Source organism: Haemaphysalis longicornis, unplaced genomic scaffold, assembly GCF_048455015.1.
Source record: "Haemaphysalis longicornis isolate Haplotype H1 unplaced genomic scaffold, Haemaphysalis longicornis Haplotype H1 scaffold_3, whole genome shotgun sequence".
NCBI lineage: Eukaryota > Metazoa > Arthropoda > Arachnida > Ixodida > Ixodidae > Haemaphysalis > Haemaphysalis longicornis.
The window spans coordinates 105,971,061-105,996,603 of record NW_027526335.1 but is presented as its reverse complement, the minus strand read 5'-3'; the positions used below and the strand labels follow the sequence as shown (position 1 = coordinate 105,996,603).

The window sequence follows — 25,543 nt, the reverse complement described above, 5'->3', positions numbered from 1 at the left end:
TCTGCAGCAAAGCTATATTTTAGCCCCCCAACGGTTTCATCTCCCTAGGTATCTCCGTTTCACCTCCGTGGGCATGTGGCAAGAGAGAGACTTACAATCTCTGAATACACTTATACACTGCATGCTTCTCCCCTCCCCAGGTTTCACATTATTGGAGTCTTTTATCTCGCACTCGTCGGTTTGCCTGCTTTCTTTAAGCGAAAAAGAAAGGAACAAAAAGGGTGAGGACGGAGGGTGAATTGCAACGGTTAGGAAAACTTGGTATCTGTACCAATAAGAAGGTCACTATGCTTCATTGGATAACACGTTGAGAATGAAAGACATGGCCTGGCAGCGCTGATTTCAAAATACTTTTACTCTCTAATACCTGCATGGTGTACACCAGGATGGAGTAGAAAGAGAGCGAGGCTTTATTGCAAGTTTGGTGGGCAGAAGCTAGACTCAAAAGGTTCTTTAGGTCGCCTTCACCACAATGCTTGAGAATGACCAATCGTAAAGGCCCAGTGTGGAAATTCGGTTAATGACGTGGCCGAGCATTCAACTTTAGCGAAAAAGAGCATCCGCGTAGGTACACTGCACAATGCAAAACGCCGTTCACGCTCTGCGTGTTGTCCCTGCACACATGCGCTTTTAATATTTGCGGTAGTTGCAGCGTTTATGCTTTCCTCCTGTAGAAACCCCCAACTTCGGCTCCTTTCTTCTAGCCATCTGGCAACACTGTATATCCGCCTCGAGCTCGCTGTGTAGGCATCAGCACTATCGAAATAAATTTAGTCGTTGTTTGTTCCTCACAAGGGTGTGGTGTCGCTCTGTCTGGCGTCTTTCAAAGTTTTATTATTTTGGTGCCGAAAACGCGGGAAAGTAACAACGCTTACCGTGAAACAACGGGGCTATCGGGTGACGACGAGACGACAAATCCAAGGACATGGTGAACGTACACAGACTTGGGAAGTGAAACGCGAGTTGACTCTGTCGCGCCCACGCACGAAGCCTAAAGACGCCATCCCAACGAAGCCGAAGAACCAAACGAAGCCTACCACGCCACAACGGGGCTATGGACCGACTCAAACAGAAAAGAGCAGCATTGCGAACTCAGGTGACGAAACTGATTTCCGAAGCGAATTCAGCGCTTGAAAGCCACGCAGAAGAAAAGGCCCTAAACGTTCTAACGGCCAGGCTTAGCGCACTGAAAATAAAACTAAACGAAGCGGATGCCGCCATTGAGCCACTTGTGTTGGAACACGAAGCCGAGCAGAACTACGCCAGCACCATAGAATACGATGACTCGATCGTCACGTGCATAGCGAGGCTCGGCCAGGAGGCCCAAGAAGCACAAACACCAAAAAAGAAAACGGAGAGCGAAGCAACGCCGCCGCCGCCTTCCGACGGTAACCGGAGCTCTGCGAGTACGAAGGTGAAGTTGCCGAAGCTCGCTCTACAACGATTTAGCGGCGCTGCCACGGAGTGGCAGCCGTTCTGGGAGCAGTTTCGGCAGGCTATTCACGACAACGAAGCTCTTTCTAACGCGGAGAAGTTCTTGTACCTACAGACAACGCTCACTGGGAAAGCTGCATCGGCGGTAGCTGGGATACAAGTGACAGGAGCGAACTACGCCAACGTCATCGAGCTTTTGAAGGAGCGTTTTGGCCGCTCGGATGTGCTTATCCAGGAACATCTCACCCAGTACTGGACTTGCCTACCATACGAAGTGAAAATGTGGCTAACAGCCTACGGCGCCGCTACGATCACTTGCAGCGCAACATGTCGGCGCTCGCGGCTCTGGGTGTGAACAGCGAAAGCTACGGAGCGATGCTTTTGCTCCGCGCTGCTGCGAACGCTGCCAAGTGAACTTGTCATCGAACATCACAGGCGTCGTTCCGCAGTCAAGGAAGACAACGGATTGCGCATAGAGGGCTTGCTTGATTTCTTAAAAACCGAAGTGGAAAGTAGAGAACAAGCATCGCAAGTTGGCCGACAAGAACGCAAGAACCCCAGTACGAAACCTCGTTTCGAAAATGAAAAGACCAGAGTCGAAAGCGTCAACGGCTTCATTGTATTCAGGAAGTGGGTCGCTGCATATGGATCCATGCGCAATCTGTGCTGCGAAGAACCACGGAACGAAGGAATGTCAAGCACCACTTTCTCTAGAAGAAAGAAAAGAAGAAGACCCTCCGGGATTCCGGTAGATGCTTCCGCTGCGCTGTCAAAGGTCACACTTCGAGACAGTGTCACAACAAAAGCGTAAGGTGCAAGAATTGCGGCAAAAGGCACCTGACTCAGATGTGCGACCCTGGGTGGAAGAAAAGTGAGAACACAACAACAGAGCTGCATTCCGCTACGGGCAAGAAGAACGAGAAGGCGTGTTCCGTGTTTCTCCAAACGGCCCAAGTCTGGGCAGAAGGACGTCAGCGAAGAGCACTGGCCCGCCTCCTGTTTGATGGAGGTAGCCAGCGTACCTTTGTGACCGAAGAACTTTCTCGCGAACTGGAGCTGGAAGTTCTTGGGGAAGAGGACGTCACAATATACGCCTTCGGAGGAGCCGGAAACATCATCAAGGAAAAACGCAAGCGAGTGCGACTTTGGCTCAGGAGCCAGTACAACCGAAAAGAGCATTCCATCGAAGCTCTAGAAATACCAGAGATCTGCACTGACCATCTCATTCTTCCTGAGCATGTCGTTCATGAAGCCAAGGCGAAGATACGGGAATTGGCGGATGTCACCGTGCCCCCAGCCCACTTGATGAGAACTGGCATCTCCATTCTCGTTGGAGCTGACTACTACTGGACTCTCGTGTCTGGAGACATGCAGAAACTGCAGGGAGCTCTGGTTGCGGTCAACACTAAGTTTGTGTGGACACTTCAGGGACCAACTCCTCGCAGCAGCTCAACTGCCTGCTGTTCGACCGCTGCTGTTCTCCGGACCCACCTGTGTGGAGAAACGCAGAGCCTGTCCGCCGAACTCAGGACCTTTTGGGAGCTTGAGAGTCTGGGCATTACCGAACCAGTCGCCCAACAAAACGAAGAGGACCATGTTGTCAAGCAATTTACGTCCTCCATTAAGCTCGTTGACGGACGCTACGAGGTTGGACTGCCTTGGAAGCAAGTGAATTTCCAATTAGCTGACAACGAAGCTGTAGCAAAGAAGCGTTTGTTCAACCTCACTAAGAAGCTAATCAATGATGAACGGATGATGACTGAGTACGATGAGTCGATACGTCAGTACCTGCAGCAAGGATTTGCGGAACGAGTACCTGCAGAGGCTGACGTCAAGCCCGAACAACGAATGTACTACATGCCACATCGAGCAGTCTTCAAACCTGACAGTCTTACGACAAAAATTAGAGTCGTGTTCGATGCATCGTCCAGTGATGCAGGGTGTGCTTCCCTAAATGAGAGTCTGGAGGCAGGACCAAATTTGAACCCGGACCTTCTGAGGGTACTACTGAACTTCAGGATTCATCGCATCGGCCTCACTGCTGACATTGAAAAGGCGTTCCTGCAGATTTCGGTGCGCCCTGAGGATCGCGATGCTCTGCGATTCCTTTGGTATGAGCATATGCCAACAAAGAGCGACCCAAGCCCACCGATAGAAGTCTGGAGAATGACAAGGGTGCCCTTTGGAGTGACAAGCAGCCAGTTCATTCTCGCCGCCACTTTGCGTCATCACTTGTCGAAGGCGTACAGCCACCCCGAGACGACAAAAAAGATCGCGGAAAGCCTCTACGTGGACGATCTAATCACCGGAATGGAGTCTGAACAAGAGGCGGAAGATTTTTACCGTCGAGCCCTCGAAGTCATGAATCTTGCGAGCATGACACTACGGAAGTGGAGCACGAATTCGAAGACATTGCAACGATTGCTGGACAATGACAGGACAGGATGTGGCGAGAGCCAAGTTGAATGCCCCATGGCCAGCTGCTCACGGGTCTTGGGACTCGTGTGGAACAAGGACCAAGACTGCTTGGCCTTCTCTTTAAATGCCGTCCTGGAATTCTTGGATCAGAATAGCAATACAAAACGCTTCATCCTTCAAGCATCGGCGCGCATTTATGACCCGCCTGGACTCATTTCCCCAGTAACAGTGACCGCGAAGTTGCTGTTTCAGACACTCTGGGAACGGGGACTCGAATGGGATGCCCCTCTACCTGAAGACGTACAGACAGCTTGGAAGCAGTGGCACACACAGCTGCATCATTTAATGTAGGTCACAGTACCCAGAAGATACAGTGGTCTCAAGGACGGCCAAATTGACGTCCACATTTTCACGGATGCACGCCCCAAGGCTGTAGCGTAATTGTGCGCAACAGGAACAAGCGAAACGACCGTGTCTTTGGTTTTATCGAAGTCACGTGTGGCGCCAATCAAGAAGCTTTCTCTTCCAAGGCTGGAATTGATGGGAATGCTGGTGGGTGCCAGAATGAAGGAATATTTGTCCCAATTTTTGAGCCTACCAGTTGCGAGGTGGTACATGTGGACAGATTCTAACGTTGCACTACACTGGGTCCGAGGGTCAGCGCGACTCTGGAAAACCCTTTGTGGCCAATCGAGTGCTGGAGATACAACAACGAACTGATCCGGATACGTGGAATAACTGCCCCGGAGCGGAGAACCCAGCTGATTTCTTGACGAAAGGAGTGAGCCCTGAGGCCCTCAAGGAAAACATGGTTTGGTGGAATGGACCAAGCTGGCTTGCTGAACCACCTGCGGCCTGGCCAAGACACGAGGGTGTCGAACGGACCGAAGCAGAGGAAGAAAGAAGACCAGTTCGCGTTCACAACGTATCAGTCGAAGAAACGGTCTTCCCAATGAAGCAGTACAGCTCCCTTTTTAAGCTTGTTCGAGTTGTCGCGTGGGTGCAGCGTTTCTTGCATAACTCAAGAAACCGAAACGAGAAGCACACGGGACATCTGACAGCAGACGAGATCGCATGAGCTCCGGCGCTTGTGATAGCGCAGGTGCAGCGCGAGGCCTTCCCCGAAGAGCTGCAATGTATTCAAAGGTCAACTCGCTTGGCATGCAACTCTCCTTTGCGTGACCTGGATGTCTACTGCGACCAAGACGGAATATTAAGGGTCGGAGGACGTCTTGGCGACTCCGCCCTCTCCTACAGCACGAAGCATCCGATCATTCTCCCTGCGGGCCATCATTTCACCGAGCTCCTGATATGCGCCACCCATCGTCGACTTTTACATGCTGGCGCACTTGAAACGCTCACGGAGCTCAGGGAACAGTACTGGGTGGTTCGTGGAAGACAGATGGTCAAAAAGGCCTTGAAGAAATGCTTCACGTGCAACCGTTTCAACAGCTGCGCTGCAACCGAATCATTAGCTCCTTTGCCACGTGACAGGGTGACTCAGGCTCCACCGTTTGAGGTGACTGGCCGTGATTTCGCAGGACCATTGAATACAAAGGATCAGGGCAGGAGCAAAACGTCATACATACTGGTTTTCACGTGTGCGGTTACACGCGCTGTGCACTTGGAGCTAGTGGGTAACATGACTACTTCCAGCTTTCTCATGGCATTCAAAAGGTTCATAGCAAGACGAGGAGTTTGTCGAACCATCTTTTCGGACAACGCAAAAACGTTCAAGCGAGCATCAAAGGATTTGAAGCGACTGTGGGAAACACTGCGTGGAGAAGATGTCTAGAACTATTTCACGGGTCATCAGATTCAGTGGAAATTCATCGTCGAAAGAGCCGCCTGGTGGGGCGGATTCTGGGAAAGAATGGTACGGTCCGTAAAGACATCTCTAAAGACGGTATTCGGCAACTGCTACTGCAATTTTGAGGAGCTTACTACGGTTCTGACCGAAATCGAAGCCGTCATAAACTCAAGACCGCTAACCTACGTGTATGCGGAATCGAACGAACCAGAACCACTGACCCCGACACATTTTCTTGTTGGCAGACGTTTGACTTGCCTTCCCAGTAGGTCTAGTCAGGAAACACACTCATCAACGCAGGATCAGTTGACCCGTCGTTGGCGATACCGGCAAAGGTTGGCTGATCACTTCTGGCGAAGATGGCGACAGGAGTACCTGACTTGTTTGCGCTCCGCGCATTTTGCCGTATCCAGTGCATTGAAGAAAGGAACTCTTGTGCTAGTTCATGAGCATCATCTGCCAAGACAGCTTTGGAAAACCGGAGTGGTAGACGATGTGCTCGTCAGACGAGATGGACATGTTAGAGCGTGTATGGTGCGTCTACCAAGTGGAACCATCCTCAGAAGACCGATTCAGCTATTGTATCCTATAGAATGTACCTTAGAATGATCTGAAGCTCATTCCGGGGGGAGTATGTAGAAACCCCCAACTTCGGCTCCTTTCTTCTAGCCATCTGGCAACACTGGATATCCGCCTCGAGCTCGCTGTGTAGGCAGCAGCACTATCGAAATAAATTTAGTCGTTGTTTTTTCCTCACAAGGGTGTGGTGTCGCTCTGTCTGGCGTCTTTCAAAGTTTCATTACCTCCAGCGTATTTTGGACTCCGAGCGTTCTGTGGAGACTTGTTAGCTAGCGCGAGAAACTGAGCTAGGATGTTTAAAATCAAGACCTGTTGCTTCTCTCCGCGGTGCCTTCAGAATCAGTCCTCGCTTCAACTGTTTCTCATCGAAACCTTTCATCTCCTTGGACAAACAATAGTTATATCGCGCGATCTGGTGCGTCCGCCTTTTTGGGGGCAAGGAATTACGCAGGACGGGTGGAAATATAAAAGTACGAGTATATGGTCACACCGCTGCCCGTGAGCAGCCAAAGAAGCGCCTCAGAGAGCGTCAAAGTGCAGAAACCTGAGAGTCTTTATTTTTTGGTAATGAGATTGTAGCTTGAGGCAAAATTTTGCAGCGGATGACTGCAACTTTCCATCAAAGAGTTATCGGTTTAACAAAAGTCGAGAACACTTGCACGTCGGAACTCTAGGGTCCTGCTCCCAGCGTGAGGGGGAGTGAAAAGGGGAAAGCGATGGTGGGGACACCCGCAGATAGACCAGCATGGAGCAGTAGCTAGGTACTAGTAACGCGTTACCGTTACTTTTTACGCATCAACTGTAACAGGACATACCGCAACCGTATGCGGCGTATATTCTGCGTTTGCACGTGTCGACATCGCCCTGCCTTGACACCGGTTACTGGGCGTCACCAAAATGCATAAAGACGCGAGTTCACGCGCGTGCGACGCCGCGGTCTATGCTCGCCAGATGTGGGTGTCGACGCAACATCAGAAAGCATCAGAAAGCGGGCGGCAGCGTATCTCGACTGGGTGATTGGCGATCATGATCAATGACAGATGGTGAGTGCATTTACAAGTTTTCCAGCCGTGTCTGGTTCCCGAGGCGCACTCCCAAAGCTCCAGGCAATCATTCTCAGTGCACCGTCGTACCAGGCAGGATTCTTGGAGCAGTTAGAAGGAACGATTCATACAATCCCGTCTTCCCAAAGATCGGTAAATTCCAGTATATCTGCTCCTGCTTCAGCGGTCCCATTAGGACCGCTTTCAAGGGTATCAGGCACGCTTTGAACGGCTATGACGCTGCTCTCAAGATTCTTGAGACCGTTTTGGCCGCAGAAATGTTCTAGTGGCTTATCACGTCGACGTTCTCCTAGCCATAACGCGTGTGAATACCTCTTCGGAGTCGAAAGGCTGCGGCAGTTGTATGACGAGATCGTCTTTTGTATCATCCCGCTGTAGGGACTAGGTGTCACATCAGCCAGTTCGCTGTCGTCGTCCATCGAAGCCTTCTCTAGTCTATGCTCCCGGACATTGCTATTCTTTCCTGGCAACGGATGAAAATATGTCAAAATAACACACGCGACGACGCGAAGCAAGTGGGAGAAATTCTAGGGTTTCACCGGATTCAGGTGTAAATTTGTGAGAAAGGACCCACAGCACCGGTTAGGACTTTGAACGCCCTCCAGCCCCCTGAGAGGTCCCGCACGTGGATCGTAGCCCACCGTTCACTTAGCGCTACTTGCCGGGTGTTCGCCTCCTTGTTGGAACCATTGACCCGTTTGTCGGGATCATAGACGAGGCCAATGCATCGCGCACCGCACGGCGTTCATAGCGCCGGACGAAAAGCGAGGGCGACTGCAAACAGGCAGACCCAGCATCAGTTGCGGCAAGCAGAAGCATTGAGAACCTTGAATTGCAGCCGCTATTCATGCCGACGTCCCATGTCGCTGTGCGGCGTGTTCCAACCAGACGCAGTGCTCGAGGGCAAGCGTGCACAATCGTCTTGTCAAACGGGCCCAGCTGATATGATCAGAAGTTTCGACCCCATGGCATTGGTTATCATGGCCTCGACCAACGACAGTCAGCCCAGGCCAGTCTCCTTACAGACCTTCCGCTCGTGGGTGCTAGGGCTGAAGGGTCAGCTGCTTTTAAGGGTCTTTGTCGACACTGAGAGCCAGCGGAAATTTGTTCGGTGGGACGTATCGTGGGCTCCGGGTTGCTCCTTTGAAGCAATCGAAGAACCCAAGCTAGTAACATTCGGCAAGAACCATCCAACAACAATCATCACATGTGAGTCACTACGGCCACCCAGCGTGATGGGAAGCAAATTTCCATCGGCGCCCTTGAAGTACCAAGCATATTAGCAGTTACGAGTTACCCAATCACCAATTAAGCACTTAGAATCATGGAGAACCGTGGTATTTGCGCAGCCACCCTCCTCTCGCTTCAGCATGATGGAGCATCATATCAGTATACTAATTGTATCCGATTGCTATTGTCAAATCCCGTAGCGATAAATTCTACGGCAGACTTTATGCCTTACTTCTTGGCTGGATTGTTCAGGGTGCCCACTCCGATCGCAGAGACCATCCTTCGGTGGAATTCAGCGTTTTGTCCCTGACCCAGGGGGAACACTCGCTCGACGGCGTTGCAGCAGATGAAGCTCTTGTCACATGCGGCGCGACGTCAGAAATGAAGGCATGCAATGCCACGTTTCGCTCGTAATAAGCCAGACGGACTGAATGACAAAGTGGACATGCAGAAACTTACATCTCCATCGTTTTGGGTGGTCGGCCGGGTACCGAGCGTCCTTGGTTTTCCTGGCGGGAAAACCGCCGCGTTTCGCGCTAATGACCTAATACGCGCAGCAGTTTCGACGCAGGCTGGGGGAAATAACACCAATTAAGCGAAAGGCGAAGAGAAATATTCGAAAAGCGGAATTGCGAGTCCTGAAGGAACTGCCTCATCTTTGACAGCATGCAGTCCCACGATTTCACAAGCGGATTACCAAGAGGGAAGACGCTCTTGCCTAAAGCGAGCCTAAACATCACTTCTACACAGCGGCACCAGATCGACAGATATGGGCCACTTGGTGAGGCATACGGGAAGTCTCATCGCGAATAAAACCAACCATGCTCCGCACAGCGGAGGGCGGCGTCGAAGCAGGCGTTGACCCCGCGAGTAGCTTGGGCAGTATCAGTGTAAGCGTACAGAGAGGCCGCATCGCCGCTAATGTGATTCTTCAAAATAAGATTTCTCAGTACCGCTTGATCGGCAGTGGTTTTCAGGGAAGCTGTCAAGTGCCTACGCAGCAAAGTCAACCCCCTAGGAATCCAGGTCAAGCTTTTGGTCCAGGCGTTAAATGCGCCCGCAGGCTCTTTGTCCCGATAGCTTGGAGGACTCAGGTGGCCGTTGGAGGCTCCCGGGGTTCCTCCTACAGGCAGGCCAAAAGACCTAGCCATTGTTCCGGTGTTGTACGGAATATGGTGATCCAATTTCATCCCCGTGGAGCTACAGAAAATGCCGGCTATTATTGAAGCACCGCCGAATCACTCTTCGCCATAATAAGGACGAAATCTGCTAAACGAGGGTGGTTACATTAATCAGCAACAACGTATATCGCGGTTGGGTGATAGAACATGAGACCACCTGTGTTCTCGGCGCTCGTCACGATCTTACCGCTCGTCGAAACAAAAGTGCCGCTGCTCGCGTTCCCCATCCGATCTCCCGCCATCGGGGTCACACCGCCATCGTCACAGCAGGGCGGCCTTAATCACAGCCATAGGCTGCCCCCCCCCCCCCCCCCCGCGTGAGGCTGCTATAACTTCCGCTTTAGCACCGCTTATGCAAAGACAATGACAATCATTGCTGTGTGATCGCTGGGACCAAGCACCCTCTTCAAAGTCTGAACCTTAAAGCCAGTCTTTAGCCTTCCTGGCCGGGGAGTGTAAGTTTTGTGTACGTGTCTAAAGCACTATTTTGCGGGATCTTGCACAATTCACTTCTCTTTCTTCCCTCGCACAATGTCTGAATGGAAGTCCTTCACATAGTCCATACATTTTTGCAGTGATGTTTGTTAGTCTGTTTCATTTTATTCGTGTGCGCTTTGTATTTCTTGCATTGATTACTGTGTAAATACTCACCCTGAATTGACCTTGAATTGTACGCAGTATATAATAAGCAAAATATATTTCAATGATTTCTCTAAGAAGACAGCTTTTCAACGTGGTGCGAGTGCAACCCCAGGCTATGTTATGCGTTAAATTTGCCAAAACATCATTATATGGTGGCGGCTGCTAGTTCCGAATAGCGTGCCTAAGGAGGGTGAGGAAGTTGTGATGACCCTGCAAAGGCACACTGTAGATGTTTGTAATCTGTATTAAAGGTAGCGAATATTTGCAGGGGAAGATGGTTACTAATAGGTGCGGGAGGGCGTTGATGGTGAGTTATGCTTTGCCAGCCCACAAGAATCATTGGGCCAGGGTAGGCAGGGTGGTAAAGCTGGTGTCTTGTTGGGATCAATACCCGCAGAATTTGGTAGCACGACGAGCTTCCTGAACTGCGATGACAGCGGGGAAGGGTGGGCGGTATCAGTAGTGGTAGTATAAGCCTGGAGGGTATCGCGTTTGCCTTCGAATCTCCTGCGGAGCCATTGCCATCACTTTGAGTTTCCACGGGTAAGAGAATAGTGGAAGACCCAGTTAGCACAAGAAATATGGGTGTGGATGGGATAAGTTCCTCGACACAAGTACGGAGCTGATTGGGCAGGCTGGCAGTGTTGTCGTGCATTCTTCTTTGTGAGGTGATGAGGAAGCTGTGAAGTTGAAGATGTTCTTGCCGCTCTGGCCACAGGGCTTTCCATAAGGCAAGGGGTTATGGGTGTCAATGTGGCGGCAGGGCCGTCTTGGGGGCCTTGCGCTACGTGGGAGGCAGTGTGCTTTCGTTGCTGACCGTTGACATCATGCGAGTGTCTGGGTAGGTGTGCGGACCGAAGTTGAGATGTTGACTAGGCCGTCGGAGAGTGTCGTTTTCATGGCGAAGCCTGAGATCGTCTGAGCCAATGATGCGTAGGTTAGCTAATAAGGGTGCGTATGCGGGAAGGCGTTAGATGGGAAGGGTACGGTAGTAATGGAGGTATGATAAATACGCAGGGGTTGCCGCTTTAAATTTCAACAAAGGTAAACCAGCGGCCCCTCCTGCACGATGCAAAGCAGTAATGAAAAAGGTGATAGGCTGAACGTTGCGCTTAAACAATTCTAAAACCTCCGAACCGTTGTAATTTTTGACGAAATTTGGTGCGAGTATTGATATAGAACATATCTACATCGAAGTACCAGACTTAAAAAAGAAACTAGCAAGATTGAGGGTGGTCGCAACCATGCTGCTACATTAGGGAACATGCAATCTACCTCAAATACGCCACCACGTTCTGTGTTACCCGGTCGTTGAGCCCAGCGTTTCACATTTTAGTTTCATACACTACATTGTAAAACTATATTTTGAATGTTTTTGCTCGTAAAAAACATTACTCGTCTTTTTTTTAGGGTACTGAAAGCTCGAAGCATGAAGATAAGGTAAGTTTACTAACTGGTAACTCTTTTTTTGGGGAAAATATGTTATTTCAGACGAACAGAGCCACACTACCACGCGAACAAAAAACGATCTACTAAACTTTGATGAACGGTCGGACAAATGATTCTAGGCAATCAACGTGAGCACGGCTCTCAAAATCTCTGAAAAGAAAGCGACGGCTCTCATAAATGGCTCAGCATTAACACGTGTGTCTCATTCATCTGTTGCACCACGCTGAACACCTATGAGACGCATATAATAGCAAAAGCCTCAAGTGCCCCATGCTGCGAAGAAGCGCCTTTGTTGTTCTTGCAGATGTTGAGTCAACAGAACGACCCCGCTGTAAACAGTAAAGACTAACCCGTTAACTTTGCCGATTGCCTCCATATGCGGCAGTGCCACATGGAGGCAATCTGCCTCCAGTTTACTCCATATTCCTTCGGCTTACTACGCCGCACTAAACATTTCACCGCATATGCTGACGTTTTGATTGCTCCACGAGCTATATATCCCCATGTCTGTAAAATTTTGCGCTACGGATCGCAGACACGGAACCTTAGGAGAACCAATAATGACATAGTGTGTGCAGAGACAGTTGGCTTTAGGTAAACCCGCGCGACCGGGGCGACGTTTCCTGGGGTAGCGCTGCGCTTGCACCGCTGGTGACTTGAAACGCGGTTCCCCTCTTTCTTCCATCATGCGCCCCTCGCACGGCACCTCAATATTGTCAGCACTTAGACGCTTTTTAAAATGTAGTGTGAAGCCAGTGCTGCGCCTAGTACGCGGGAAAATATCAGCAGTGTCTTATCTCGGCTATGCCAGGATATACGTTGCGTGAGCTAAGGTTCAGTTAGTTATTCTTCGGTTTCCTGCTTGGCTACGATTAGCTGATTATTATGCTTACTGCTGCTAAAATGGTTTTCCGATTCAATAAAATCAAATCTAATTTTATCCAATCCAATCCAGTCCAATACAATTCAGTCTAGTCCAGTCTTGTCGCGGTGGCGGCGGCTCCGGCGCGCCAGCTGTGCGTAGTGAGACGTTACTGCTCCTCGCGCATGCGCAGCACGGCTCTCCAGGAGCCAGAAGAAGCTTCTCAGCCTCGGACAGTGTAGGTCACGCTACAAAAATCACCGTGGTGGAACGCGGTTAACCCAAGTTCGTCGAGCGACAGGTGGGTTTTCGCGCCAAGGGCGCGCAGGGAACGCAAACACAATTGCGCCGCAAGAAAAGATACAGTGCTCGTCGTAGTCACTCGTCTAGGCAGCATGGCACCTCCTCGAATTATTGTGTCATGGTACTCGTCGTTGCATTATCGCCGGATCCCCTGGCCGCACCCCTCTTCGAACGAACAAGCGATTAGACGCTTGTAGTAGGGTTTTAGGGTTCTGAAAAAACCGAAGGGCTGCGCATTTAGCTGATCCTCAAGTTTGCGTGGCAGCAGCATGATAGGTTCACATTTGCTAAGCATCCGAAAACTATGTTTTTTTATTCATACGTTTTTGGACAAGTCTCCCGTGTGGAAGCCGACGCTGCTCGGGTTTAAGTACTTCGTCGGTGTCTTCGCTGCAAAGTATAGTATATGTCTATCCCCGCCGATTTTCATTCCTTTCTTTTTCTTTTCTTTTCGCCTCCACCCGCCGACCCCCTCTCGCTCACGTTTTAGCAGGCTCGCATAAGCGTTTGCAAGTTTGTGCGTGCACGTTGTGGGAGTGGCGGAAGGTAGAAGTGGTGGCAAGCGATGCTATAGGTTCCATGCCCTCACTGATGACATGTCCGTTCTGCTTGCAGGAGGTTTACACGCGGAAGTCAAACAGCCGAATGCGACCAGTCCGGTGTCTTCACTGGTCGAACGGATTGGGTTGTGTGTTAGACGGGCAGTAAGATGTGTACGATGCGGTAGGGAAACAGACAGCCCTATGCTTGTTCGCTAGAATAAACCGCGAGTCCCTGCAAGTTTCATTCAGCTAAATGGAGTATGCTCAATTTCAATTGCAATTGCTCAATTGCAAATTACGTTTAAACGTGGCTTGTTTTGGGCACTCCATCGACTGCGTCCAGCTTCGCAGGTCATCCGTTTCCACAGAAAGGGAGGGCACTAATTTTTTGTTCTTTTTTTACCGTTCACTGAGGCTTTCACATGTGCATATGAAATTGCGCGCATGCCATCAGCTGCACAATGTGGGTCTGACCTATAGATTTTGACGGCGCCGAGAGCCGCAGTGCGCGCTTCAATAAAGGCAGCAACCTTTGGCAGCGGTATGGAATTGTGAGCGAAGTATATTCTCCTTTACGGGAGCTACTCGTATTGCTAGGGCGCCTTTTTTACGGTCACATTGCGGAAGGTCAAAATAAAGTGGTCGTTCCCCACGTGCACACAAAAGTCTAAAATCTTCTCCAATACCCGGTTTAGTAGGGGTAATGTCGGGAGTGGTGTCTGGGGGTGCACTGAAAACCGATTTGAATGGAGACAAAAGGGTTGGTTTCGGCGGTAAGGAGGCCTATTCTACCGTGTATTCCAAAACTTTCCGCCATAATCACAACAAACGTAATCACATAGTATGGTATTTGAATTAAAGTTTCCACCAATATAAACTGGGGCGATACAACGTAAACAATGTGTGCGCAACATCTAATTTTAGGTCACACTTTAGAGATGCTGACGTAAGCGCTATCGCGCCTTCACTGGCAGTCTCAAAGAACTTTATATAGACTGGGGCGTTGTGTGAGATTTTGACTACATGATAGCGTTTTGTTTTCAGTAAACATGCGTGACCCTGAGCCCTATGTAAAAATGCTTGGGTATTCAATGTAATAAGGTTCATTTGAAGTCTAACGTTGTACGCGTCTGATATTTACGTCGTTGTGCAGTTACCATATCGACCATACTTACAATATAGTAGTTGACGCAGCTTTTAACACTCTATGTAACGACAGTAAAAAAGTGTGTACTTTTAATTTGCTTATCGGGAGCAGAAAGGCAGCCTTAACAAAAAAGGGACAAAAAACAGTTTTGGAGTTCCTCAAACGGAAGCTCCCATGCAAAGATCCCATAGAAAGCCCTCATTCAGCAATACAATGAAAACATTCTAAAACAAGAAAGTAGCCTGCAATACGAAAATCAAGCATCACAAGACCTTAAATTGTATAAAAAACCAATGCTTGTCAAAAAAAAAGTCTGCTGAAAAATTTTGAGTTTTCTATTGCTCAAAACAACTACAACTAGTAAATATACCTGAGCGTAAAGGGGGTTCGCTACACTACGAAACTATGGGAGCTGCATTTGTTGAAAGGAATACAAGAGGAAAACCACTGATAACAAAATGTCTCAGCCATATGGGAAAAGTAACAAAATTTAAGCAGGAACAAAAGCTATCCTGACAGAGAGCCGATACTATCCTGAACATACCCCGAATCAGAAGACACGATTATACGCTGTTTTTGAGCTCCAAGCTGCTGTTCTAAATATCAACACCAAGATCTAAAACTTCCTGGATGCAACAAGAACTTAAGAAAATAAAAAGTAAGAGGCCTCCCTAATTTATTAGGGAAAAACAGCGCAGTATAGCAGGAGAACATTTAATCCCGCAGAAATAGCAAAATTGCAGGAAAATCTGTGGCACAGGCCTTAAGGCATACTGCAAATAACAAAAAGAATTGGGGAAGGACCTAGACGTTCTCAGGAGCAAGCCTAAAATAGAATGGCAAAAATTTTAAAAATGAGAATGGGCGAAGTTGGATACTGATTGAACATCAATATATATAGGATTGTTACCAACAAAATATCCTCCCTTCATATTGTGATATCACAAGGTGTAAGTTTGGGAGAGACGGTCTTCCATACTAAATGCTCACTGCGCAAGAAGTGGACCACATATTCATATACAGACCGATTCGAGAACCATACAAAGATAAATAAAAGGTTGGGAATTGTATCGTGTATACTTATGTAGTCGCCATGTCTTTTCGCAAATAATGTTTCCTACTGTGTTCTTCAATTCTTTTCAGATTAGGTATCTATGAAAACAGTATCTTCCGATGTGGACTGAAGCATATATCTTTGAGCACAATTTCAAAGTTTGCGTAATTGCGTTTTAAGATATGAATATAAAAAATTCCGATCACTTTGTAAAACACAGAGAAAAGGTAGTAATAAGAGTAGGAAAAACTTTCCTGCGGACAACAAAGCAAATAACGAAACTTTGAAATTTTATTCCATCCTAAGCACTGTTATAAGTCAATACAACAATAAGAATACAACACTTTTTAGGACTAGAAGGCTCCGCAGGAGGACCGAAAACCACGCAAGACATATCGTTCATCAAAAGCAAAACAAAAACATTCATGCATTGTACAATATTATCGGTTTCAGTAAAGCGGCGGATTGAAGATGTTTTGAGGGTACATAAAAATATTTACAGGTGTTTCTAGTTACTGCAGTTGTCCGGTCAAGGAAATCGCCGCCGCTGGAAAGGGTAATATAAAAAACACATCTGAGTCGAGGGCATTTCCACCCAGGTATTCGCAGTAGCAGCCCAGTTGGTTACCAACGAGTTGTCACCCTAAATTGCCAGCTGTAGAACAAAACTTGTCGTGGTTGTTGTTCCTTTCGTCATGGCAAATATCCACTGATGGGATTGGTGAGTAATCTGGAGGTTTGAAGGGTTAATGTATGCGCTCCACAAACTAAAATGTTGTCGTGGTTGTTCCTTTCTCCATGGCAAATGCCCACTGATGGGATTGGCGAGTAATCCGGAGGTTTGAGGGGTTAATGTGTACGCTTCACAAAATTAACAAAACTGTTAATTGAAAATGTAAATATTGTAGAATAGGGAGTGCATGCTGCTTCAAGAGGAAGATGCGAAAAAAACAAACGGACAGAAAAATGTCAAGGAGCTTTGACCTTGAAAGCGCGCATGCAGACATCAGTGCCCAGAGAAATTTTTATTGCGATTTGTTTACGCTTTGAAATGCTGGTGACTCTTGTCGTCGTTTATTAAAATGCGGATTGCCGAAGTAGTTTACCATTTGTCGTATTATTGGCAGTTTCCGGTAATATTTGACGGTACAGGAAAAAAATTACTTGATCTCGTTTTTTTGCGCCAATGTTTAAATAAAGTATATGTCACCAAATTGTCCACCACAAGCTTTTAGAGGTTGAGACAGACTGGCAACCGTGTGCATTTTATGTCAACCGTGTGCACTTATGCCTCCATCTCACGTCAAATGTCTTTTTTGTTGCAGAAAAACTTCCACCTGAATTATTTCATCGCTGCGGTACGTCGATTTCTCTACCTTATTTTCGTCAGTATGCGTGTACTGCCAGATTATTGAGGAAGTTTTAAAAACCAAAACAGCGCGTCAAACAGCATAGTAAAAACAACAAGATTAGGGCATAACGTGTAACCATAAAAACCGCAAACGAGAATTCATAATGGTGTTGTTAACTGCCAAAGCTGCACTGCATGCCGGTTTCCACGTAGTATCCTTGGCATTGCTCGTGGTACTATTGAGCGCGATTTCGCAGTAGTTATGCGAGACTCACAACGGGGTACTAAGATTAAGCACGTATATCTTATGCAGCCCAGATGCAAAATTATTAGGTAAAGCCGTTAGCTTCACGTAACGGCTTTATCTAACAATTTTACAGTCTTGCTTGCAAAATTGCAAAACAGTTTTCCAGTTTTGATTTACCGAACAATTTTGCAATATAACAATTTTGAAATTAGGTGAAGAAGTTAGCTTCACGTAACACTTTTACGTTTAGGTGTTTTAGTGGCCCAACAAATAAAACTGTGGAAATGCGCCCGCCGCATAATCTAAATGAAACTAACTTCTCCCGTCTCCCCGATGAAATAACGACTACTCGGTATAAGCGACCGTGCGTGCACAGGTGAAGCTCGTGTGGTCATCCTGGCTGATAGCCGCAGGCAATCTAATAACGAACTCTGGCTAATTAACTACCCTGGCATGTCCCCAAGAGGTAGTCCAGAATAGCTTGCGTGGACGGCACAGTAACAAACGGACGTTCCTCCTGAGTAACTTGTGTTGAACAAAAGGTTCTAATCGCGGGCGTCATAGCTTCATTGATGCGGATTCTCGAAAGCTTCACCTCCTAGCGGCTGCTTAAAACCACCAGGAATGTCCGATCAACGCTGAGCAAGAAGGGTACGCGTGGTGCGCCGACGATACTTCATGCAATGAAAGAGGCTGGCACCCTTCAGTACCCTCAAGCAAGGGAAGCGGTCGGGTCGCACTCTGGTGGTGGCAAGCCGCATCAGCTGCGATATGGGCATGTGTCGGGCGTCTGTTCCATGGAAATCTAACCACCCGCACGTGTAGTCATTTCAACTCTCCAATGGTAACATAAAAAAATGGGAGAACTTGAAACATAAGCTAAGGAATAAACATGCCTTCATAATTTTGGTCTCTTTGTAGCCAAGACACTACAGTTTATTTGAAGCAACGGGCATCAAAACATCAACAAATCTTGGGGGCCGACATTACATAAACATGAATAGAAGACATCTTTTATTGGGGAATTTTAAAAATTGGACGTCCCTGGATGCTCGCATAATTTCCGCTTGCTAGTTTTGAACCCCAAACCACCTTTCTTCGCTTGTTTACTTTTCCTGTACATGATGTAGGCGCTGTTTCGGGCCAAGATTTAAGTCTCTAAACGCTCTTTGCCGTATTTAAGTTTAATGGGGAATTTTTGTGTATCATATTGTGTGCGGCACTGACGGACGCTAATACATTCAAGCCTACATAAAATGACAATTCATCGAAACGCAGACTGCAAGTACTTCAAGCACACAATACAACATCTATCTACTATTAGCTTCTAAATCCGAAGCAAACAAATTGTTCCCTTTTCTTTAAGACACAAAAGTTAATCGTGTTATTGGAAGCACGTTGAAGAATTGCACTAGATTTTTTTCTAAGCACCGTTCTTTAGTTTTCGTTAAAAACATTTATTTCACAATACGACAGTGGCTGCACATGAGGCTGAAGGCCCGTTTCAGTGGAGCTACAAATAGATGTGAAACTCTTCCTGAAGAGGATTCAACCTAAACTGAACTACTGATCGGTTTTCAAACTGTAACAAAGACAGTACTTTTACGGTGCTCTAAACAATTACGAAATGTAGAGAGCTACTTACACTCGTTTGGGCGTAGGCATTTCAAAACACACTATACAAACAAAACACAGAATAAGCCAAAAACTGCCATAGAAAGATCTAGGAAGAATTTTATAGGATCACAAATGAACCATAGCCGTATACATGCACAATCGAGCGAAAAACCAACAAAGGAGTGTTCGTGAAAAAAAGTGATCTGTTTTAACCGACGCCTCGACACATCTGGAAAAGAGAAGACCAAGTAGTAAGTACAATAAGGGCAATCAAGTAATCAACCAGGGCTTTTACGCGATTTACCTACCGTTGCGAAGTTTACACAAAGAACGCTGCTACAGCAGATGTGGCTGTCATGTGTCTAGGGTACCCCTTGAGAGGGGATGCATCAAACCCCCCGGGAAAGAGAACGAAGAAACGGGAATTTGAAGCACGTGCCAAGGCCTCGGCAATCAACGAGCGCAGCGCAAGAGCCCCTCAGGCATCATGGCCAAGAATGGTAGCGAGCCGGACGGCCAACCCGAGGACACAATTGTTTTTGTTACGTGATGATGGGGAGGTGTCTTGACCACCTCAGAGAGATTGACGTTGGAAAGCCGTTGACGAGTTTAACAAAGAACGCATTTGTTTTACACACTCGCAAAAACCCTGTAAGTAAACCACAGTAGCAAAAAAACAGCACAAACCCGATTAACAATGACACCCCTTATTAAACATACACGACACACATCATCAACCAAACCCGAAAGTCGCTGCAATAAAGTTCATATATAGTCCAATTGAAGGACCGCAGTCCACACTTTAATAATTAATCATCATCTTCGAGTGCTATTAACAACTATAGTCCCTAGTTGTGTCGCATACTACGTGTCCCTACCGAACTGGCCTACCCCGGACTTCGGCGCTGACGTGTCGCACCCGTGCGTGGCCGCGGTGCGTTGGTACCCGTCATCTCGTGGTGATAGCGGCGTCGCTGCGCTCGGTCGTCGTGTGAACGGCGTTGGCACCGGGCGTCCCAAAGTAGATCCTCAGTGGCTACCCCCGTAGTAGCCGCGGCCGCTGGAGGTCACAGGTAGGTCCCAGAACGAACGTAGACCTTCGGAGCCGGCGAAGCGAAGTTCGACGGAGCGTGCACGCTGGCAGCAGGTTCCCAACTCCCGGCGCTGGGGCCACAAATACCGAAGTTCGTGGTGCGACTAGGGCGCCGCAGACGCTGCAAAGTCGGCCCGCTCCTGCCCAGACTTGGTAGGCATAGTCGGCGGCCTTGCCGCGTACCCCTGGCTCGTTTTTTAAGTGCGAATGCACTTTATAAGCGACCCCAAACCATCCATCGCCGGCGGCGGCGGCGGCGGCGGCGTCGGCGTCCGCAGTGCTCCTCTATATTTAAAAAAGAAACAGCATCCGGCGCCAGGTTTCGATCCGAGGACTTCGCGGCCGCAGCGCGACGCTCTACCGACCATGCCACGGACGCGACGCTGATATCAATGTTAGTGACGCGCCTTATATCTTTAACGCATTCAAACTACGTCGTCAGCGGCGTGCGTTGGCGACTCAGCGGCGTTATAGCGGCTTGATAACTGCGTGGTGTGCACGTGATACTACAAACCCGATGGAAGAGATGGAAGAGAAGGCGGCGAGGCGGTGGGCTGCGGGGGCCGAGCGCAAGCGCCGCAAGCGGGCCGACAACCGTGCATTCGCACTTTCACATTCTCCCCCTCGGGGAAACGCGGGGGAATTTTGAAGCTCACGTGCTCCTTCCACCTTCTGATTTCTTGCCTCCCCACGTCTCCTTGTGCTACCCGCTTTTGACCCTCTGGCGTCTATCGCAGCCCACCCTGATTGACTGTTACCCTTTTCTTGACAATATTTGGTGACCGTGCCGATTGCCTCCTTCGCGGTGTTGTAGGATTGGGTATCTGGTGCGCTGCCATATTTGGCAATAGTTCCTCGGTGTTTCTGCGTGGCGTTCGTCGATTGGTGCGTTCTTGGAGCGCACTTCAAATTCCCGTTTCTTAGTTCTTTTTTTTTCTTTCAGGGACGTGGAGAGTGTTTCATGCATGTCCTCTCAGGGGGTGCTCGAAGAGAATTTTTCTCAAAAAACTGTTTGCCCTTGGCAACCGATGTCTTCTTTTTCTACCGCCGTTGCTCACTTCTCATGAGTCCACTGTTCACCTCTACTGCTCACTTTCCCCGTCATACTTTTCACTTCGCACTTTCCTTCCTCTTCACTTTTAATGTTTGTCTGTAGTCTACCCCAGTTCACAGACGACACGCATCGTGCTCACACAACTTTCACCACTTCTATAATCAAAACATTACTCTCCCAAACACCACTCTACATATACACTCCCCTCTAACACATCAAACTGAAATCAAACCGAATGAAACCGAAATCAAACGACTTAAAAAATCTCAAACTGGAAAACAATCTCACCCAATACGAGCTTAGCAATTGCCTCACTTATCTCTACACTTTATACACTTACAAGGCTCTTTAGTTTTTAGTTTTACTTTAGTTTTTACCCTACCAGATTTATGCTTTTCTTTAATACCCAACCTGTTGGTCATCCTTTGAGTCCTTGTTCCTGTGCAGGACAGCTCCGTATTTTCGGTCGGGTTTGTTGACCTGTGGCTTGACCTTCTTCCGCCTCTTTCATTCATCACCCTTAACAACACTGTCGGCTCGGCCTTGACACCCATCCATATTCACTTGTCTCTCGTACCTACGACCCCACCCCTGTCGTCTCCACTCATTTCCTATTGCAAGCATTCTCTAGATTTTGCACAGTTCACACCTTCTCTCCGTTTTTGTCTTATTCGCTCATCTGCGCTTGCGTTCTCTAAAGTTGGTATTATGGCTACTCCAAGAGGAGGACTAATTGCCTATCTCGTGGCACCCGCGAACTTGGCTGGCGTGTTGATTACTGAGCAATTCGTTCCTCTTACGGCTTTTAGTCCGTCGTCGTGTTGTCATTTGCCCCTCTCCGTGCCTTATCTGGGCAACGTCTCGAGACAGACCGCCTGTCAATGGTATTCTTCCCGTATTTTGTACCCGGACTACAGCTGAACGGCGTTGCTTTCCTGCACTGCTTGCTCTTTTGATTACGTGCAGACTTTTCCTTACAGCCGTGTGCCTGCGCTTGCTTCTTCGAATCTCCCAACGTCTTTTTCCTGAGATTACTCCCCCTACCCTGCCTCCTTGTACCACTGCAGTAGTTCTGACTCTTCATCAACAGCACAGAGAGGGCGCTGTTCCAGTTGGTTTGAAATCCCGGTGCTCGGCTGCGCCTTAGAGAACGCGTTGACACTCTCAGACGCTGAGCGGTCCCCTGAGCTGTGTAAAAAATTTGCACTGGCCTTGATAGACGCAGGGGAGCCGTTGGCGGGTTTAACAAAGCACAGATTTAATACACACACACTGAAGACCCTAAATCAAACCGCTCAAGCAATCACCCGCCCAAAACCAGTCCAAACAAATCTCTTAACAACACCATCGTCTCGTTTCTGACAACAAACAGTTCTCATATTGCTCCTGCGTGGCGTACTCGGGTTGGCTGCCCGGCTCGCTACCATTATTTGTCATGATGCCTTAAGGGCTCCTGTGCGTAGGTCGTTTATTAGTGCGGTCTTGGCGCGCACTTCGAATTCCCTTTTTTTTTTTTGTTATCTTTCCCGGGGTGGTTTGATGTATGCCCCACAGGGGGTGCCCATGACACATGACAGTGGCCTTGCGGGGCCGTTATCGGCCTCCAATTATAGGGTTAATGGCTGCAAACAGCGCTTGGCACCTGCCATCTGCCAATAGAACTAATGCCCACTGCATGAAGGCAAATGTTAATATTGCCAAAGGTCTACTACGCCATGTCTCGCCAGTTCTTTTATCACGTCGCAATGACCTTGAGTCACCAAAGAGACAGGCGCTTGTGATTACATGTGCCTGTAAATGTTGCACGAGCATGTGATCCGCGGCTGATAGGCTGTTCTCGGAGCCTAGCCGCTGCTGTACCACGTGACTAGGTGATGGTATAACGCCTGCTGGGCGACGCTTGATCACTTAGTCTCGCCTTAAATGATGAGAGGCCTGGTTATCTGCGCGTGCAATACAGCTTTCGCTTGTGGTCACTAGGTTTACAAGTTACTAGGAATACAAGTTTTCCACCTGGGCCATTTTTTCGGCTGGTTACCAAAGAAACATGTTTTAAAAGAATTTAGATTCGAAGGCAGGTGTCAGTGTCGGAGCATTCATAAATAGGTGATGTCCGTGCATGCAGGTGCCGACGATCGAAAGCCGAGCTCTCAGTTTCACTCGTCACATTAGTAGGTTCATCAATATTTCATCTTCCGCGACAGGAATATTTAATATGAAATGTGCTAAAAATTTGTCCCACACCTATTTGAATTTCGTGAATTTTAATGTTTCAGAATAAGGCATATAATTCGTGTTTTCTTGTTCCCTTTTGGCATAAACCAAGTTGAAGTCTAGCGTGTATTTTGTCTTTTCCTTCTTCGTCCTGTGTTAAAGCTCATTACAAGTACGAGTTCATTCTTCATCGACGTAAATGGCTAAATATTATTTGTGTTCAATGTATAAGGGCTTATTCAGTGATGACCTTTATGACTGCAGACTTCTTTGTTTTTTATTCTGGTATCGTAATGCAGGTGCACTGTTTGTCCAAACTATTTCATAGCCACCCGCGACCATTGTTGTTGTCGTTTTGTGCATACAAACCGCCTCCCTATCGGCTTAAATACTTGCAATAACTTTATTTATCCAGTGCAACAACAAACGTTATTAGTCACCGATATACGGTTACGGAATGCAGCCAATTACCATTGTTGTATAGCAGAAAATTTCATGTCTGTAATATTTTTATTATGTAACGGCATATTTCACAACAAAATGTTTTTTTCTATTCCAGCTGTGGGGACGGATTCGTGGAGCCAAAGACGACGAAGGAATCTCACTTCGTGCTCTAGTACGTGAATCACAGTGCAAACTTCTAGATTCCCTAAGAATGAAAACGCACATGTCTTATGAAATTGCACAATTTCGGCTCCGCCATACTGCCGAACGCGACCCATTTTTTTCCACCCCTACGGACGAAACTGGAGGGTCAGAAAACAGCTCGGCATGAGAAGAGAAAAAAACGGGCTTAATTTTGCGCTCTGGCTTTTTCGTCTTGTAATGGCTATCATTTGTGATAAAAGAAATTCAGGTTTTAGGACCACATAGATAACCGTTTATACTGTATTTGTCTTCATGGGTAGCACATGCTATATAATTTTCTAATTTTTGGTTCCAAACTGAATGATTGGAGTGGTGGCCTCAGAGCTAAAAGCAGGAATTGAATCAGGGATTAAATTTTTGGTTCTTCAAATTGTTTTTTTTTTCTTGTTGCATAGTTAGGTACTGTTAAAAGTAGAGTTACTAGCATTTGAAGTTCTGACATTGCTTTGTGATTCCCAACATGGATTTTAGGAATTGCATGAGTATTCTCCATATCAGAATTCGACGACAATTTTACGAGAAATGTTTCATTAATGCCCGGGCATTACAAATGAACCACCGTTTTTGCGTTTAAGAAGAGAAACCGCAGATTCGCTGCTAGGTAAACATTTGACCCAGTTTTACTTCCGCATTGAGCATAGACGACACAAGATTAAAAATAGTCAAAATAGAGTTAAGGTTTGATCATTCGAACTTCAGTAAATCAAATTTATGGATGATTCAAACTATACGATTTGGTTCATTCAACCTCCATAGAAGTCTACATATAAAAAATCCCGTGCATTTCAACACTACCAGATTGCGTCACGGATGATTCAAACTCAGCACCACCCCAACGGCGGCTTGGCACCCGGTAGAAATGCACCTGCCATCTACACACAAGGCCATCTCGCTTCAAGAATGGAGCGAGGAACAGACGGAGAAAGTGGAGTCCGGTACAGCTAGCCTACAACACCCATGGCAGACATTTTAAAATACTATTTCTTTATCGAATACGTAGATGCTCTACCGACTGCAGGGGTGGGTTCTGCGCTGTCATCATTTGCCGAATCAGAAGATTACAAGATTTCGCTGCCAGTGACGACGAGGATGCAGCCTTCCACTGCAGCAGTCATGGCTGGATATAATACGGATGTCTCCAGCCATGTTTTGACGAAGGCGAGGAAGAATCCTTCCTAAACGTTCCTTTGTCACCCTTAATAGGCATCACCGCAGCTGCAAGCCTAGTTTTAAAACAAAGCTTTCCACCTCTACCAGCAAACGATTCCTCCGTGGCGTGCGGGACAAAAAATTCAAACACGGATGGGAAGGGGAAGGGCAGTTTTCACTACCGGAGCGCAGTGTACATGGCGCGGCGATACGGCACTATTACCGAGCGTTCCCCGCGCGCGGGTGCCTGTTCCCACCGGCGGGCGCGTTGGAGGGACGGCTCAGTCGGCTGCTTTAGTGACGGTTGCTTGGACCTGTACTGGCGTGCTTCGCGTCCATTGCGCGCTTCCTTCGCACGGCTTGATTGACTTGTTCGAAAGCACCTCCTGGATAATCTGGACCCGACGGAATTAAGTGACCGTACGGCAAATCTACGTTAGGGATTGCTTTGCAGG

General features: G+C 47.9%; 1 long non-coding RNA gene across 2 annotated transcripts in view; it reads left to right on the top strand.

The window, feature by feature from the left end:
- LOC144173372 (uncharacterized) overlaps nucleotides 1-25,543 on the top strand; it is a 109,287-nt gene that overhangs the window by 71,495 nt on the left and 12,249 nt on the right. For both annotated transcript variants that reach the window (XR_013323237.1, XR_013323238.1), the window contains exons 3-5: nucleotides 11,769-11,798; nucleotides 17,041-17,073; nucleotides 23,851-23,907. This is a non-coding gene — a long non-coding RNA (uncharacterized LOC144173372). The remainder of the gene's footprint in view (nucleotides 1-11,768; nucleotides 11,799-17,040; nucleotides 17,074-23,850; nucleotides 23,908-25,543) is intronic.